We start from the raw sequence: 13,352 nt of genomic DNA, 5'->3' as shown, positions 1-13,352 counted from the left end.
CACTTGTTTGTTAACAATTTGTCTTCCTATTAGATTTTATAACTTGACTCTTTGTCACCCAATGTTTTGGAGAAAAAAAAGGATGTTTAATAGCAAATGGATCAGTGTATGTATTCTATCATTACCCTCTTAATTACTAGGTACAACTCCCTTATTATTTGCAATGATACGCAATGAATATGTTTTTTATGAGATCAAAAGTCTTGACACTATAAGCTCTTAACTTGAGAGCAGTAAAGGATAACCAAATTATTTATAGGCACAAAAAATTTATGAAAAATAGATTTGAATAACCTACCACACTCAATTCAATGACTATAGTAGATTATTTTAATATTACTAACCCTTCTATTCTAAATGAAAATTAACCATCTAAATTTAGAAGAGGAATGAAGAAGATATATACATGAGGGAAAATGGAATTTCTTTCACTATCAACCTTGAATAAAATGGAATCCAACCAATAACTAATAGATTCATACACATTTATCTTTCATTTCCCAATGAAACTATCTAATATGTTATGAACTAACAAGAGAAGAAACGGAACCATATATGAAGAAAGTAAATGGAATCACTATACTACAAACATCAAAGTGAAATGGAATTCATATAATTATTCATAGGATCATTCATGATTGTCTTTCAACTCTTAATGCAAAATTACTCTATGCATGGGCCACAAAACAAGACAAGAAAATAGGGTAAATAGAATTATAGGCCAATTCATCATCAAGTTTGTTGACCTTTGTATTGTTAAATGAGATTAGATTTATAGTTTTATGTCATCTCTCAGTTCAACTAAGCAATGGTCACAAAATAGAAAAGGAAATATGATGTGAAATTATCCATGTGGCATCTTTCCTATCGATGATCAGAATCTATGGCACTTCTAAAAATATGCAATGGTTGTTCATCTTCCTAGAATCTTCATGAAGTCCTGTAGAAAATCATTGTTTTCTTCATCTTCTATTGTTTCACACCAAGCTTGTATGATTCATAATATAATAGTCATTTTAGCTTTAAATTTCTATTATTGATCTCATTATAAACCCCTTTTACTTCTTCCTTTGCACTTTCCTCCATGGGTTCCTTTTGTACATGCATTGTATCATTGTTATGTCACTATAATTAACATTTGAAAAACTTTTTATAGCAACATAATGATAAGTGTTTATCTTCTTTTGATTCGATAGTGGTGATCAAAGATCTTACCCTTTTTTTACTTTGTGATGCGGGTCCACTTTCCAACTATGAACATCATGTCAAATAGGTGGTACTATTCCATTACTTAGAGAATCTGACATTGGACTACTTTGTTTCATGGCACTGCACGGAATATAATGGGCCCATCAGGACATGTTTTTCTCTATCTGTATGTCTATATGATTAATGATAGAGAAAATTTTTATAATGATATAGTGATGACCATTGATTGATCTGGAGATCAATAGTGAAAATAAATTCTTAGTAACCTTGAATCTATCTCACATAGAACCAATCAAGTTAAGAAACTTTTCACCTTGTTTGAAACCATACCAGCCACAAAAGAAAATGTCCCATAGGGACATATGCTGTTCTATCATTCTGTTTCTATGGTTATCAATCATGCAAATTTAGAAAGTGAGATAACGACAACTATGGATCTTTGTGAGATCTGACAACTAAGAAGATGTATCATTAAATACTTTTAATTTCATCTTAAAATGTCATTCATCGATCTGATCTTTATTTGATAATCTAAATTTAATCCCTAAGCCATTTGACTTTTCAACTTTGCAATGTAGATAGTAGGATCAACTATGAGTCATTGATTTAATTTCAACGAGATTCATACCACCTTTGACTGGTTCCTTTCACCATTTATGCATCTTTCAATGTTCACTCTACACCAAATTCAATTGATCCTTCTTGTAGCTCATTCTCACAATCTGCATATTGTCCTTAGCCTTGATCCTCATATTCTTTGATGTTATTTTTCCTGAATATTTCTATGGTCTTCTTCTTGTATACACTTGATCAAAGCATTAGGAAAACTTTCTTCTCATCTATTAACTGCGTATAAATACCTCCAAAACCTAATCACCTAAACATTCACCTAGTGCATTTCTCATATGATTTCTGACATCAGGTTATCTCAAAATAATGATGAGAAGAAAGGTCATCCTATGAGAAATCTAGACTCAGACTCAAGAAATTGACACTTGACTTGACTCAAAACTCTAGAGAAAAAAGATATGAACTGAAACTTTGGCAACAATAATCTAACTAGAAACCTTCTAAGCTTCCAAAATATGATCCCCATGCTCAAATACCTAACCATAGATAGTTACAACTTCCCAAACCACCATTTTCAACTTTTAACAAAAATTACAAAAGTTGCTCAAGCAACTTTTGAGCAATTTTTGCTCTTTACATGTTTTGGTCAAACGTGTCCATCTAGGACCATTCTAGGACCCTATTTAGGATTACTAGGACCCATTAGGTAATCAAATATGTTATTTTCCCATCCCTAACAACTTTTTACCTATTGAGAAACTTTTGGCTCACTACGCAACTTTTGACCAACTTAGGACCTAATGAGCAATTTAACTCTTATATTGGGACTAGTTTCATTCCAAGGACTCTTGGAACTTATTAAGCACACCCATACAACCTATTAACTAACCCTTAACAACCAAAAACCAAAAATGAGCAATAGAGGTTCCTTGCACCACACTCCCTTGGGACAAAGAACTCAAGTCCCTTGAGTTAGGAGGTCTTCAATGGTGACCCCATGCTTCAGTATGTTTTCTTTAGTCATCCAAGTGGATTTAGCATCTGGTAGTCCCTTCAATTTCACCAAATAGGTCTTATAGGTTCCCCTCCTAGTCTTTTTGATCACCCTGGATTCCATTATGTTTTCTAGTTGCAAAGGTTGGGGAATGGGTAAGTCTTGAACACAATCTACCCTTTCCAAGTCTACAAGAGTGTGTCGATCATTATCAGTATGAGTACCTTTATAGCAAAATAGATCACATACATTAAAAATAGGTTAAATCCCCAAATCAAGGGGAAGTTAAACTTCATAGGCATTATTCCCAAACTTGTACAAAATTTTTAGAGGTTCTATCTTCTTCATCATCAATTTGGTTGGTTGCCCCTTTGGTAATCACTCCTTTCTGAGGTAGGCAAGCACCAAATCTCTCACCTTAAACTATAAGTCCCTCCTTGTTTGATCTTCCCTTACCTTATACTTTTCCCCTTGATGTTGTAAAGTCTTTCTAACTTGTTCATGAATCTCTTTCATTTGTTCTTCAAATGACTCCCCTTGTTCACTCCTCTTGTCATGTAAACTAAGATCCCTCAATTCCATAATTCCCCTAGGGTGAGTCCCATATACAATTAAAATGGGCTCTAACTAATACTCCTATTAATGGAGTCATTATAAGAAAACTCTGTGCACCCTATGATATGATCCCATGATTGACCATGCTGCTTAGTCAAATACCTTAAGTGGTTGCCCAAAGATCTGTTCACTACCTCAGTTTTCCCATCAAATTAAGGAGGGTAAGCTAAAGAAAAGGAAAAGTTGGTTTCTATCATCTTTAAAATGGTCCTCCAAAAATGCCCTATAAATTTATTGTCCTTGTCACTTGTTATGTTGAGAGGCAACCCATGGATTCTTACTATATCTTTGAAGAATAGGCCTACTATATGTGAAGTATTATTTGTTTTCTTGCATGGGATGAAGTGTGTCATCTTGCTAAAACTATCTACAACCAAAAATATGTTGACATGCCCTCTAGGTGTTTTAGGGAATCCTAAAACAAAATCCACACTCAAGTAATCCCATGGCCTTTGTAATATAGTAATAGGTTTGTATAATCCTGCATTGATGCTATGTCTTTTCACCCTCTGACACACATGGAATTTCTCCACAAACCTCCTTAAATTAGTATGTGACCTAAACCAATGATAGTACCTAATGAATTGTTCAAGTATCTTGTCTACTCCAAATGTCCCCCTAAACTGCTTTGATGCTTTTCCATGATTTTGTTCTCCCTCATGGAACATTTTGGAATTCACAATATGTGTCCCTTGAATAGAAAGCCTTCCTGCAACATGTAATCATTAAAATCAACTTTAAAACCTTGTTTGAATTTCTCACATTCCTCATAGGCTTCTTTGAAGTCTTTATCCTCCTTGTAGAGGTCTCTTAAATCATCCATTCCCACACTATGTAATTGCATTTCTTGTATGGCTAGTACTCTTCTAGTGAGATCTTCTACAACTTTGTTGCTCACACCTTTCTTGTGCTTGATTACAAAGGTAAATTCCTACAAATATTCCACCCACTTGAGGTGTCTCTGATTTAATTTCTCCTACCCATTCAAGAAGCTAAGGGCATGCTTGTTTGTATGCACCACAAATTCCTCTAGTAGGAGGGAATGCCTCCACTTTTCAAGGCTTGGACAATAGCATATAATTCAAAGTCATCAGTGGAGTATTTTTTTTTTGCCTCATTCAATTTTTTAGATAAGAATACCACAAGGTGTCCTTCTTGACTTAACACTTCCCCAATGGCTAGCTTACTAGCATCATACTCTACAAAAAAGAGTTGATTGAAGTCTAGAAACCTTAAGGTAGGTAGGGTTGCAATTCACTTTTTCAAAAGCTCAAACCCCTTATTTTTTGCCTCTATCCACTTGAACCAACATTTCACACCTCCTTTAATACTATAGATAATAGGTGCACATACATGACTAAATCCTCTCACAATCTTTCTATAGTAAGATGTCACCCCATGACAACTCCTAACATCTCCTATGCATTTAGGTATTGGCCACTCCAATATAGACTTGACCTTATGAGGATCCATTTTAATACACCCATCGAAAAAAACAAACCCAAGATATAATAATTCAACTTTTAGAAACTCACACTTTTCTTGGTTAATCATCAACTTCTCTTGATGTAGGCTCCTCAAGATCATCTTCAATTGCTTCATATGCTCCTCTCTTGACCTAATAAAGATTAAAATTTCATCCAAATAAACAATGAAAAACTTACCTATGAAGTCTAATAGCACCTCATTCATTAGCCTCATAAAGGTACTTGAGGCATTTATCAAGCCAAAGGGTATTACTATCCACTTATACATCCCTTCATTTGTCTTGAAGGTTGTCTTCCAATCATCACTAGACCTAACTCTAATTTGGTCATATCCTGATTTCAAATCCACCTTGGAGAAGTAGCAAGATCCTCCCAAATTATCTAATAAATCCTCAATCCTTGGCATAGGGAATCTATATCTAATAGTGATATTTTTGATTTCCCTAGATTCAGTACACATTCTCCATTTTCCATCCTTCATAGGTGCAAGGATAGTTGGTACAGCACAAGGGCTTAAGCTCTTCCTTATTAGGCCCTTTTCCAAAAAAATATAGTATTTGTTTTGCAATCTCAGCATTCTGACTTGGATTCATCTTGTAAGTTTCCTTGTTAGGTAGATTTGCCCCTAGTATCATTTCTATTGGATGAATTACCTCTCTCATAGGTGGTAATGCATTAGGTATCCTATTGTCCACTATTTCATGGTACTTCTCTAACAACTTCTCTACTTCTTGAGGTACATGGACCTTCTCCTTAGTTTCTTCACTAGGTCTTACCACTACTACACAAAAACCTCCTTTCTCCTTCTTCATGGTCCTTAGGAACTCCTTCCCACTCAATAACATCACACTTTCCCCCATATGAATATCTTCCTTAGGTTCAATCAAAGGGTCCATCTAAAACTTTTTGTCATGATTGGTGATCACATAACTATTTTTCTCCCCATCATGTATACCCTTCACGTAATACTACCATGGATTCTCTAATAAGAGATGAAAAGCATCCATATGCATTATGTCACATAGCACCTAGTCCTTATATTCCCCTATCTCAAACTCCACAAATTTTTGTTCATCCACCATAATTTTTTGGCCCTTATTCAACCAAGACACCTTATAGGGAGTGGTGTGAGGTACCCTCTTGAGGTTCAATTTATCTACCATCTCTATGGATACTATATCTTTAGTTTAACTTAAGTCCACTATCACTCTGGAAATCTTCCCATGGGGCCTACAAGTGGTCTCAAACAAACTCTTCCTCTAAGGTGGTTCAACCACATTAGGTACCTTCACCAAAGTCCTCAACATTAAATTTTCACTATCCAATATTGGACTTGCCTTGGAAATAAGTGATGTGATGCTTTGGGTGTCATCTTCTTGTACCAATTATGTTCTCCTCTCTCCCATGGATGAGGTCGAACCCTTCTCAAGACATCTGCCCATAGTGTGGCCCACTTGATTACAATTGTAACATCTACCAGTAAAAATTGTATTGCCTCTACCTTAGGACTAGAACCTACCTCTCAATGGTCCTCTTCCTCTATATCCTCCTCTTTGAAATGTGTTATTGTTATTATTACCCCTATAGTTGTCATTTTCTAGAGTCTCTTATGGCCTACTTGGTCCTGGTCCTCTACAAAGTTGCTTCTACCTCTAAAACCTCTATTAACTCTGCCTCTTTGTTGTGAATCATTTCTTCTACTTGCCTTCTCTTCTACCCTTAAAGCTAGTTGAAAATATTTATGCATACTATCAGGAGCCATCATGCTAATCTCATCTTGTATCCCTTGCCTCAATCTATTGAGGTATCTTGCCACTCTTTCCACTTCTTCTTATTGTCTTCTTTCTCTTAGGCTTAGCTTATTTAACTCATCAATGTAAACACTCACTGTGAGATCCCTCTACCTTAGGTTCTACAACCTTTGATAGATCTGAATCTGATAGTCTATGGGTAGGAATTGTGCTCTCAACATAATCTTCATCCTATCCCAAGACTCTATCTTCTTCTTCCCTACTACTATTATTTCATCTTGCATCATGTTCCACCATACTAGTATTGATCCCTTGAGTCTAGCCTTGGCATAGTTGACCCTCTTCGCCTCTTGTACTTCCTTGTAATCAAACTAATTTTTTATGGCCTCCAACAAATCCAATAGTTCATCTCCATTCAAGCTACCAGTATAATAAGGAATATGCTCCATACTATATTTGTTAATAGATTTAAAGGCATCCAAGAACACCTTTTGATCCTCCTCCACCTCTGGATCCATGCCCCTATTAGATGTCTCCCATGTTAGACTTTCATCTTCTTCTTCACTCTCATCTCCCCATTCTATGATTTTCTTCTTATTCTTTGTATCTACCTGGTTGGATTTGGCCAATAGATTCTTGACCAAATCCACTACGGCACTCATGCTCATTTTCTTGGGTGGAATACTATCAACCTCTTAGATATCTTCCACGTCTAACATAAACTAAACTAAAAGTTGGCTCTGATACCACTCTAATGCAGAGGGTCTAGGATTCTATTAGTTAACCACCTCTAATTAAGTTTCTAAACCTTGAATCATCCAATGATTCTTTTTTCTTTATCTTTCAACCAATCTTATCCTCCAATACTCTTCCCAAACTTTCCTCCTTGATATAGTTGGTTTGATATAGGGTTAATCTCCCCTAATAAGGCACTAATCTTATTAGGCCATCCTTCCCTTAGAAACCTAACCCTTTCTTAGGATATTTATCTCACACTCCCTTGGAATCTGCTGATGTTTTTGATAGCCTTCTTTACCTTTTCTAATAATTCTGGTCACATCTACAATCACCAAAAAGTAACTATCTTCAAATAGGGCTAATTAGGCCTATTTTCTTTAGGTCTAGTAACCATGTTTTACTCCATTACCCAAAATACTTCCAAGAAACCTCATGAAAAACCTTAGTAATCTAAAAGATATTACCTATCACTCCAAGATTCTAAAATTACAGAGCCTCAAAACACCCGCAACCCTATTCACCCTTAAGCCCTAGATTCTAGCCTATCTTTTAGGCCTTTGAACCAATTTTCATGAAACACTTTTCTAAAGCCTTTAAGACAAACCTTCCAACCACTTGATCATTCAAGGTAACATTCTAGGGCTTTTGTACATGCAATTGGTTTGGCCCAAATTGGTCATGAGTGTGCTCTACAACAATATCTTTTCAATGTCCTAGCTCACCTACTCCCTACAGTCGGCCTAGGGCATCACTCCAATACAAGGTAACCAATCACAAAAAAAAAAAAAAAAAACAACACATTATGTATAGTGTCTAACCTATCATCCCACAAGGTTTCACCCATTTTCCATCTTGGATGATTGGGCTAGAGCCATTATTGTGGTAGCAACCTTGTGAATGAGAATTACAAACCAGTCACCAAGAAAATTCCACAACTTGATAATCTAACAACTTTAGTCCTAGTTTAAATATGCAAAAGAAAAAGGAAACATTACTATACAAAAACCATAAGTCATATCTCCTATGCCAATCTGGACACAGCTGTACTAGGGCATTAAACACTGCAAAAAAATGGAAAACTCATAAAAATATCCATACAATAGGACCAAACGTGCATAATCTAACTAGAAACATTCTTACCTTCCAAAATATGATACAAATGCTCAAATAACCAAGAATGGGTAGTTACAACTTCCCAAACTACCATTTGCAACTTTTTCCAAAAATTTCAAAAGTTGCTCAAGCAACTTTTGAGCAACTTTGCAACTTTTGAGCAATTTTTGCTCTTTATATCTTTTGGGAAATAAGTCTATCTAGGACCATTCTAGGACCCTAGTTAGGATTCCTAGGACCCATTAGGTAATCAAATACCTTAGTTTTCCATCCCTAACAACTTTTTACCTATTAAGCAACTTTTGGCTCACTGAACAACTTTTGACCAACTTAGGACCTAATGAGCAATTTAACTCTTACATTGGGACTAGATGCAATCCAAGGACTCTTCAAACTTATTAAGAACATACACACAACCCATTAACTAACCCTTAACAACCAAAAAAAAAAAAATGAGGGAGGGAGGTTCACTGCACCATTTTTGGTACCTCTCTTATAAATCTTTAATCTTTAGCTCAAGTTCCTTTAAACTTTTTTCTAGAATTGATGTAACACTAGGTCATACTACTCCCAAATCCTACTTTTTAAGGATTCACTTAGGCTTGATACTAGCCTATTAGGGTTTATTAATACCCTAATCACTAGAGGACCTTCAACATATCCTCTAATCACCCTTCAACCTAGTTACATCATTATTTTGTATTCTTTACTTACACAAATGCTTCTTCAAAACTCATTGCTAACATTTCTCCCATGGCTTCTTGACCAAAACCCCCCATCCATGTAGGGTGATGGCTTTCCTCAATGGTCTTGAACTCCCCTTAACCTTCTAGACACCAGTCTTGCAACTTGAAACCATGTTCCATGCCTATAAGTCAAAATTTCTCAAAATAGGGCTACTAGAATTAGACCTCCAAACTAAGTTTTTGGACTTTATATCTAAATTACTCCAAAGGAGGTGGAAAACAAGCTAGACATTCAGATACCCTTTTGAGAAAACTTAAATATTTAATGGGTCTTAGATCCATAAAGTATCTGTACACCCAAAAGAAACTTTTTAGCCTACTTTCAAGGGTTTTTAGACAATGTTGACTGGTTTGAATAGGGTATGATAGTTAACCCTACAAAAGTCATCCTAGAAAAATTTCCCTTGGTAGGATTTTTCCTTACTTATTCCTCCTCCTTTTGCACCAACTGGTTTGAAGTATCCAAACACTTTCAAACCCCAAAACTTCTCTTCTTGATCTGTGATTTTCTAACCAAGTGCACAGACTTGCCTAGGGCATCACCTTAAAATTGATTGATACACTTATAAGGGCCCCAAAAATAATATACATGTACTGCCATGTTCCTTGAAACCATGAAGAATTCATGGCAGGAATTCATGGGAGAGCCATTATTGCTCAAAAACTCAAAACTATAACAACACACTGCCTAATTAGAAAAGATTTTGAAAACTTAAATAGATGAATAATTAAAAACTAACAAATTAAAGAAAAAAGTGTTGTACAAGAATAAGAAGAAAAAATCCAACACCATATTATTCTATTCAATCCATTTTTCTATACAAGTCAATCAAATGCAACAAACTATCTATAAAAATGTGCATTTACTTACTCAGGCTTGCTTATTACGATTCTCAAGCCTTGTCATTCAAAGTTGCACAAACTTGACAACTTTTGTATTTTCATGAGAAAGTACTCTCCCCATCATGTTGGTACCTCTTGATCTATCTGGATTCAGTCAAAAATGATGTCAAAACATGAGTTTTTTCCTTAAGGAACCAATATGCATCTTTTTAAGCCATTGTTCCTACTTGACAACTTTCACAAGTGTTACACAAATTGACATCTTTTTACATCTTTTCACTTCCTAACTTCCCCATGACATCCTATGAGTCCTTATCCACATAAGAGATTTAAATCACACCATATATGAACAAGTAGTTTCAAGACACATCTTTCCCACACTTTCCAAGTTCCTAGACCTATGCCTTTTGACCCAAATCAAAATTCAGACACACACCCAAAACACCTACTTAAAAGCTCCTACAATTACTTGGCTAGAGTAATACAAGCCCAACCTAAAACAAAAATGAAAACTTGGACCAAACTTTGAACTATTTTATGTTGCATCATACTCCCCCAAACAAAACAAAAAACTAAGCCATCCTTGGATTGAAGAGGTTAGGATCAATGCCCAACCTTTTGAATTCTAACTCCCTAACCCAAGTAGAATTAGCATCACCTTTTCCCATCCATTTGATAAGATTCTCTAAGTAGATATTGGTTCTAGTCTACTTGTAGACTCTAGAATCCAATACTTTTGCTAGTTGTAGAGGTGGAGGGGGACTAAGTTGAAGGCTTGCTACATCCTATAGTATCTCCTAGATATTTTGATCAAAAAATGGATCAAGTCCTTTATAAGAAACCAAATCTACAACATTAAAAATTGGTGATAATCCTAGGTCTGCAAGTAATTCAATCTTATATGCATTTTCTCCATACTTGGCAAGTATCCTATAGAGTCCTAGACTTCTCATTTTGAGCTTGTGTGTTGTCCCTTTATGCAACCTTTTTTTATTTAAATGAACTAGCACAAGATCCCCAATCTAAAACTATAAATCCCTTCTTAAGACATCTACCTTTTGCTTAACTTTGTCATCATTTTTAGTCAATGTCTTCTTAACACTTTCATGGACCTCCCTCATTGATTGGGAAAAATCTTCATCATAGCTACTACTTGGACTTCCATCTTTTAATTTTCTCAATTCCAAAACTCCTCTAGGATGTAGACCATAAACTATTTCAAAGGGACTCTTGCTTGTGGACCTATTCACTATATCATTACAAGCATATTCAGCTTGCCCAATGAGTCAATCCCAATTTTTCCCATACTCCTTGGTAAGACACCTTAGGAGGCTTCCTAGACTTATGTTTGTAACCTCTTCTTGACAATCAGTTTGGAGATGGCAGACAAATCCAAAAAGCAAGTTTGTTCCCAATCTCCTCCATAGAGTTTTCCAAAAATGACTTATGAATTTGGTGTCCATATCTAAAAAAATACTCATTGGGAACCCATGAATCCTAACTACCTCTTTGAAAAATAGATTAGCAATCTGACAAGCATCATGGATAGTCTTGCAAGGCACAAACTGAGCCATCTTACTGAACCTATCCACAATCACATAGATATTATCATATCAATGCCTTGCTTTGGATAGACCAACTACAAATTCCATGCTTATGCATTCCCATGGTCTATTAGGGATTGGAAGTGGTTGGTAAAGACCAAAATTGAGGATGTCACCTTGGCTTTTTGGCATATTATGAAACTCTCAACATATTGCTTAATATCCCTAGTCATCTTAGGCCAAAAATAAAACCTAGTAACTAACTCTTGAGTCATGTTGACTCCAAAATTATCACTAAGTACCCCATTATGCTTCTCTTGGATCAAATTCTACCTCATTGACCCTCTAGGAATACAAAGTTGATTTCTTTTAAACAATAGGTCATTCTACAACGTATAATCACCAAATTCACCTTGAAAAATGTTTTTAAATTCTTTGCATACATTGTAAATGTAAGCAAAGTCTTCATCATCAGCATAGAGGTCTTTGAAACTATTTATACCTATGCTTTGGAGTTTAATTCCTTGGACTGTGAGGAACCTTCTACTTAAAGTGTTAGCTACTTTGTTCTCCACTCCCTTTTTGTGCTTGATTGTAAATGTGTAGGCCTACAAATATTCCACCCACTTCATATGTTTGCTGCTTAATTTGGCTTGAGATTTTAGGAAGCTAAGGGCTTGGTTGTTTGTATACACATCAAATTCCTTTGGGATCAAATAGTGTCTCCACTTCCTAAGGGCTTGCACTAGAGCATACAACTCTAAGTCATAAGAGAAGTACTTTTTCCTGGCATCATTGAGCTTCTCACTATAAAAGGCCACTAGTCTCCCTTCTTGACTTAGGACAACTCCAATGGCTACATTGCTAGCATCACATTCCACTTGAAAGAGTTTATCAAAACTAGGAAGTACTAGTGTAGGCAGCTCTACTATCATCTTCTTGAGAGTTTCAAACCCTTCATTTACTTGAGGTGTCAAAATGAACTTTTTCTTCATTCCTCCCTTGATTGTGTCCAACATAGGAGCACATAGGTCACTGAAATGCCTAATAAACTTCCTATAGTAATGAGCTAGTCCATGGAAACTTCTTACATCTAATGCAGTCTTAGGAGTAGGCAAACTAAGAATGACATCTACTTTTTCTTGGTCCATTTTTAGGTTATCTTGAGATAGAACAAAGCCAATATATACTAATTCATGATTCATGAAGTCACACTTCTCCAAATTCATCATTATTTTTTCATCATTGAATTTCTTAAAAATAATTTGCAGATGCCTAATATATTCCTCTTTAGTTTTGCTTAAAATCAAGATGTCATATAAGTAGACAACAATAAACTTACAAATGTAATCTTCCAACACCTTGTTCATCAACCTCATGAATGTAGATGGAGCATTGGATAAACCAAATGGAATCACAAGCCATTTATACAAACCGTCATTAGTTTTGAAAGTTGTCTTCCATTCATCTCCTTCATTTATCCTAATTTTATGATAACCACTTTTCAAGTCTATCTTGGTGAAATACTTGGATTCCCCTAAACAATCCATTAGGTCTTTGATTCTAGGTATTGGAAATGTATACTTAATGGTGATTATATTTATGGCTCTAGAATCCATAGAAAACCTCCAAGTTCCCCCTTTTTTGGGTGCTATAATAATAGGGACCACACATGGGCTAATTCTTTTCCTAATTTAGCCTTGGTTTAGGAGCTCTTGGGTTTGTTTGGAAATTTCCTAATT

The sequence above is a fragment of the Cupressus sempervirens genome, chromosome 8 (genome assembly GCF_028749045.1).
Source record: "Cupressus sempervirens isolate cs-2001-9-10 chromosome 8, ASM2874904v1, whole genome shotgun sequence".
NCBI lineage: Eukaryota > Viridiplantae > Streptophyta > Pinopsida > Cupressales > Cupressaceae > Cupressus > Cupressus sempervirens.
This window is presented reverse-complemented; position numbering follows the sequence as displayed.